Here is a 6,068-nt window from a genome sequence, read left to right as displayed (position 1 = left end):
TGCGATTCCAACTCTGCTGCGGACAAAAAAAAAGAAAAAAAAAAAGGGGGGGGGGGGGTCCTGTGCGAGTTTGATGCAAATTCATCCATAAAGATGGCTGAAACCGCATCGCATGCGATTTTCACTGCAGTGCGGTGCGAATCACATCCGATCTCTGACATCGCACCGGTGTGAACCGGCCCTTAAAGCGGAGCTCCGATCCATATAATCATTTTTTTTTTAAAGCTCCCCCCCCACCCCCGTGATCATTATTACTTGTACATTAACTGGGGGCGGCCTGTCCATTGTGGCACGGCCCCCCCCCCCCCATCTACGCCCCGCCGCCCTCCCTATCCATGTGCCCGGCCTCTTCAGGACGCCGGGTGCATGAATTCCTATGGCGGGGGTGGGGGCGTTTTTTTTTTTTTTAAGCACCCATTAGAGCCAGAGGCTCTAATAGGCTTCAGAAATTGGGTGGGCTTGGGGGGCGCAGAGCATTATAGGTGTGTTGCAACAGGCAACAGCAAATTAATATTCCGCTGTTGCAACACCGATCCTCCTCCCCGGGCCAATCGGGAATTGGGGTCTGATACCCTTCACCCGATTGGCTGAAAGGACAGGCGATCCTATTGGACGCCTAGGAGAAGAAGAAGGGAGGAACCGCACAGAAGACACAGGAGCTCTCCCGCCATCCAAAAAAGGCCGCTGGAGTCTGCAACTGGCCGCAACCCGCCCACTTGGGTAAGTGTGGGGGGGGGGGGGTTGCTGACTAGGATGCCACCGACCAGCAGGGGGGCGCCACTGACATTAAACCCATTCATGCCAACTGTGGGGGCCGCTATTTGCATATCTGCCTTTGTGGTAGGAGCACTCGCAGCACACCTCCCCCACCCCCGAACCCCGTTTTAATGATCGGAAGCCAGAACATGTTGATTGATTGCCTGGCGGGGGCCTTCGAGGAGGCGGGCTTTCTGAAGCCCCCCCACCTGTCTATTTCCAGGATAAGGTGCCGCTGGCCAGGACAAGGTGGTGGGCAGGAGGGGGGGGGGGGGGGGGGGCGGCTACCCTGGGCACTGTGATATCATGTGAGGTGGGGGGGGGCACCACAAGGAGGTTGGGGGGAGGGGATTTGTGTTGGGAGGGAGAATTTGGGGGGAGGCAGGGCATAAGAATTGTTCTAGGAGGGGACATTTGGGGAGGTGTTCTAGAAAAGGTAATATGATGGGGGGGGGATGACTGGGAGGGGGGTATTTGTGCTAGGAGGGCAAATTTAGGGGGAGATTTGTGCTAGGATGAGGGTTTGGGAGACTTTGTGCTGGGAGGAGGGGAAATTTGGAGTGCCGGGAGAGGATTTGTGCTCAAAGGGGAATTTTGAGGGGTGGAGGACTTGTACTAGAAGGGGGGAATTTTTTCTTTTTGGGGTGGGGGAGTGGGTTTTGTGCTGGAGGCATATGGGGAATTAGAGGATTTGAGCTGTGGGGGGGGGGTCAAAAGTTTGTGCTAAGAGGGCAAATTTGGGGGAGATTTGTGCTAGGAGGGGGGATTGGGGAGACTTTGTGCTGGGAGGAGGGGAGATTTGGGGTGTGGGGAGAGTATTTGTGCTCAGAGGGTAAATTTGAGGGGTCTTGTACTAGGAGGAGGGGGGAATTTTTCTTTTTGGGGTGGGGGAATGGATTTGTGCTCAGAGGGAAATTTGAGGGGTCTTGTACTAGGAGGGGGGAATTTTTCTTTTGGGGTGGGGGGAGTGGATTTGTGCTCAGAGGGGAAATTTGAGGGGTCTTGTACTAGGAGGGGGGGGGGATTTTTCTTTTTGGAGTGGGGGAGTGGATTTGTGCTCAGAGGGTAAATTTGAGGGGTCTTGTACTAGGAGGGGGGAATTTTTCTTTTTGGGGTGTGGGGAGTGGATTTGTGCTCAGAGGGTAAATTTGAGGGGTCTTGTACTAGGAGGGGGGAATTTTTCTTTTTGGGGTGCGGGGAGAGGATTTGTGCTCAGAGGGGAAATTTTAAGGGGTCTTGTACTAGGAGGGAGGGAATTTTTCTTTTTGGGGTGTGGGGAGAGGATTTGTGCTCAGAGGGGAAATTTGAGGGGTCTTGTACTAGGAGGGGGGGATTTTTCTTTTTGGGGTGCGGGGAGTGGATTTGTGCTCAGAGGGGAAATTTGAGGGGTCTTGTACTAGGAGGGGGGGGGGATTTTTCTTTTTGGGGTGTGGGGAGAGGATTTGTGCTCAGAGGGGAAATTTGAGGGGTCTTGTACTAGGAGGGAGGAAATTTTTCTTTTTGGGGTGTGGGGAGAGGATTTGTGCTCAGAGGGGAAATTTGAGGGGTCTTGTACTAGGAGGGGGGATTTTTCTTTTTGGGGTGCGGGGAGAGGATTTGTGCTCAGAGGGGAAATTTGAGGAGTCTTGTACTAGGAGGAGGGAATTTTTCTTTTTGGGGTGTGGGGAGAGGATTTGTGCTCAGAGGGGAAATTTGAGGGGTCTTGTACTAGGAGGGAGGGAATTTTTCTTTTTGCGGTGCGGGGAGAGGATTTGTGGTCAGAGGGGAAATTTGAGGGGTCTTGTACTAGGAGGGGGGATTTTTCTTTTTGGGGTGCGGGGAGAGGATTTGTGCTCAGAGGGGAAATTTGAGGAGTCTTGTACTAGAAGGGGGGTTTTTCTTTTTGGGGTGGGAGTGGATTTGTGCTCAGAGGGGAAATTTGAGGGGTCTTGTACTAGGAGGGGGGGATTTTTCTTTTTGGGGTGCGGGGAGAGGATTTGTGCTCAGAGGGGAATTTGAGGAGTCTTGTACTATGAGGGAGGGAATTTTTCTTTTTGGGGTGCGGGGAGTGGATTTGTGCCTCAGAGGGGAAATTTGAGGGGTCTTGTACTAGGAGGGGGGGGGATTTTTTCTTTTTGGGGTGTGGGGAGAGGATTTGTGCTCAGAGGGGAAATTGAGGGGTCTTGTACTAGGAGGAGGAAATTTTTCTTTTTGGGGTGTGGGGAGAGGATTTGTGCTCAGAGGGGAAATTTGAGGGGTCTTGTACTAGGAGGGGGGGATTTTTCTTTTTGGGGTGCGGGGAGAGGATTTGTGCTCAGAGGGAAATTGAGGAGTCTTGTACTAGGAGGGAGGGAATTTTTCTTTTTGGGGTGTGGGGAGAGGATTTGTGCTCAGAGGGGGAAATTTGAGGGGTCTTGTACTAGGAGGGAGGGAATTTTTCTTTTTGCGGTGCGGGGAGAGGATTTGTGCTCAGAGGGGAAATTTGAGGAGTCTTGTACTAGGAGGGAGGGAATTTTTCTTTTTGGGGTGTGGGGAGAGGATTTGTGCTCAGAGGGGAAATTTGAGGGGTCTTGTACTAGGAGGGGGGGATTTTTCTTTTGGGGTGCGGGGGAGAGAATTTGTGGTCAGAGGGGAAATTTGAGGGGTCTTGTACTAGGAGGGGGGGATTTTTCTTTTTGGGGTGCGGGGAGAGGATTTGTGCTCAGAGGGGAAATTTGAGGAGTCTTGTACTAGAAGGGGGGTTTTTCTTTTTGGGGTGGGGGAGAGGATTTGTGCTCAGAAGGGAAATTTGAGGGGTCTTGTACTAGGAGGGAGGGAATTTTTCTTTTTGGGGTGCGGGGAGAGATTTGTGCTCAGAGGGGAAATTTGAGGGGTCTTGTACTATGAGGGAGGGAATTTTTCTTTTTGGGTGCGGGGAGAGGATTTGTGCTCAGAAGGAAATTTGAGGGGTCTTGTACTAGGAGGGGGGGATTTTTATTTTTGGGGTGGGAGGAGTGGATTTGTGCTGGGGGCATATGGGGAATTTAGAGGATTTGAGCTGGGCGGGGGGGGGGGGGGGTCAAAGATCCGTGCTAGGGGGATTTCAGTAGGAGGGGTGATTTGTATTTGGAGGAGGGGGGGATTTATGGTTAGGGGGTAAGCATGAAGATTAGTGCTCGATTTTTATTTTTTTCTGGGGGGGGGGGGATTTTGCTGACACATAATTCTCTTACATCTTGGGGGGAGGGGGGGCGCAATTTGTAATTTTTGCCCTGGGGCTCTAGATGACCTTTTTTCCGGCACTGCACCTGCATACCTCCCAACTTTTTGAAATGGGAATGAGGGACACCTATCGGCAAAAGCATGCAGACATAGGACACACCCCTTGCCACGCCCCCTTAAAGGAGAATTGTACAAGAAAACAAGATCGGTTAAACCCACAAGTGCTTTTTTTTTTACTACTATTCCTTTATATCGGCTTTTGGAATTTACAAATTCAGCAATTTAGAAATCAGATGGAAGGTTTAGTACTAGGAGGAGGGGGGAATTTTTCTTTTTGGGGTGGGGGAATGGATTTGTGCTCAGAGGGGAAATTTGAGGGGTCTTGTACTAGGAGGGGGGAATTTTTCTTTTTGGGGTGGGGGAGTGGATTTGTGCTCAGAGGGGAAATTTGAGGGGTCTTGTACTAGGAGGGGGGGGGATTTTTCTTTTTGGGGTGTGGGGAGAGGATTTGTGCTCAGAGGGGAAATTTGAGGGGTCTTGTACTAGGAGGGAGGAAATTTTTCTTTTTGGGGTGTGGGGAGAGGATTTGTGCTCAGAGGGGAAATTTGAGGGGTCTTGTACTAGGAGGGAGGAAATTTTTCTTTTTGGGGTGTGGGGAGAGGATTTGTGCTCAGAGGGTAAATTTGAGGGGTCTTGTACTAGGAGGGGGGGAATTTTTCTTTTGGGGTGCCGGGGAGAGGATTTGTGCTCAGAGGGGAAATTTAAGGGGTCTTGTACTAGGAGGGAGGGAATTTTCTTTTTGGGGTGTGGGGAGAGGATTTGTGCTCAGAGGGGAAATTTGAGGGGTCTTGTACTAGGAGGGGGTGATTTTTCTTTTTTGGGGTGCGGGGAGTGGATTTGTGCTCAGAGGGGAAATTTGAGGGGTCTTGTACTAGGAGGGGGGGGGATTTTTCCTTTTTGGGGTGTGGGGAGAGGATTTGTGCTCAGAGGGGAAATTTGAGGGGTCTTGTACTAGGAGGGAGGGAATTTTTCTTTTTGGGGTGTGGGGAGAGGATTTGTGCTCAGAGGGGAAATTTGAGGGGTCTTGTACTAGGAGGGGGGGGGGATTTTTCTTTTTGGGGTGCGGGGAGAGGATTTGTGCTCAGAGGGGAAATTTGAGGGGTCTTGTACTAGGAGGGAGGAAATTTTTCTTTTTGGGGTGTGGGGAGAGGATTTGTGCTCAGAGGGGAAATTTGAGGGGTCTTGTACTAGGAGGGGGGGGATTTTTCTTTTTGGGGTGCGGGGAGAGGATTTGTGCTCAGAGGGGAAATTTGAGGAGTCTTGTACTAGGAGGGAGGGAATTTTTCTTTTTGGGGTGTGGGGAGAGGATTTGTGCTCAGAGGGGAAATTTTGAGGAGTCTTGTACTAGGAGGGAGGGAATTTTTCTTTTTGGGGTGGGGGAGTGGATTTGTGCTCAGAGGGGAAATTTGAGGGGTCTTGTACTAGGAGGGGGGGAATTTTTCTTTTGGGGGTGCGGGGAGAGGATTTGGGCTCAGAGGGGAAATTTGAGGGGTCTTGTACTAGGAGGGGGGGATTTTTCTTTTTGGGGGTGCGGGGAGTGGATTTGTGCTCAGAGGGTAAATTTGAGGGGTCTTGTACTAGGAGGGGGGGGGATTTTTCTTTTTGGGGGTGCGGGGAGAGGATTTGTGCTCAGAGGGGAAATTTGAGGGGTCTTGTACTAGGAGGGAGGGAATTTTTCTTTTTGGGGTGCGGGGAGAGGATTTGTGCTCAGAAGGGAAATTTGAGGGGTCTTGTACTAGGATGGGGGGGGGATTTTTATTTTTGGGGTGGGAGAGTGGATTTGTGCTGGGGGCATATGGGGAATTTAGAGGATTTGAGCTGGGCGGGGGAGGGGGGGGGTCAAAGATCCGTGCTAGGGGATTTCAGTAGGAGGGGGATTTGTATTTGGAGGAGGGGGGGATTTATGGTTAGGGGGTAAGCATGAAGATTAGTGCTCGATTTTTATTTTTTCTGGGGGGGGGGGGATTTTGCTGACACATAATTCTCCTACATCTTGGGGGGAGGGGGGGCTCAATTTGTAATTTTCTCCCTGGGCTCTAGATGACCTTTTTTTTCCGGCACTGCACCTGCAT

This window comes from Lithobates pipiens, unplaced genomic scaffold (genome assembly GCF_037356315.1).
Source record: "Lithobates pipiens isolate NorthernLeopardFrog02 unplaced genomic scaffold, aLitPip1_a1.2 Scaffold_37, whole genome shotgun sequence".
NCBI classification, from domain to species: Eukaryota; Metazoa; Chordata; class Amphibia; order Anura; family Ranidae; genus Lithobates; species Lithobates pipiens.
The sequence above is the reverse complement of the archived record's forward strand: the minus strand, read 5'-3'. Positions refer to the sequence as shown.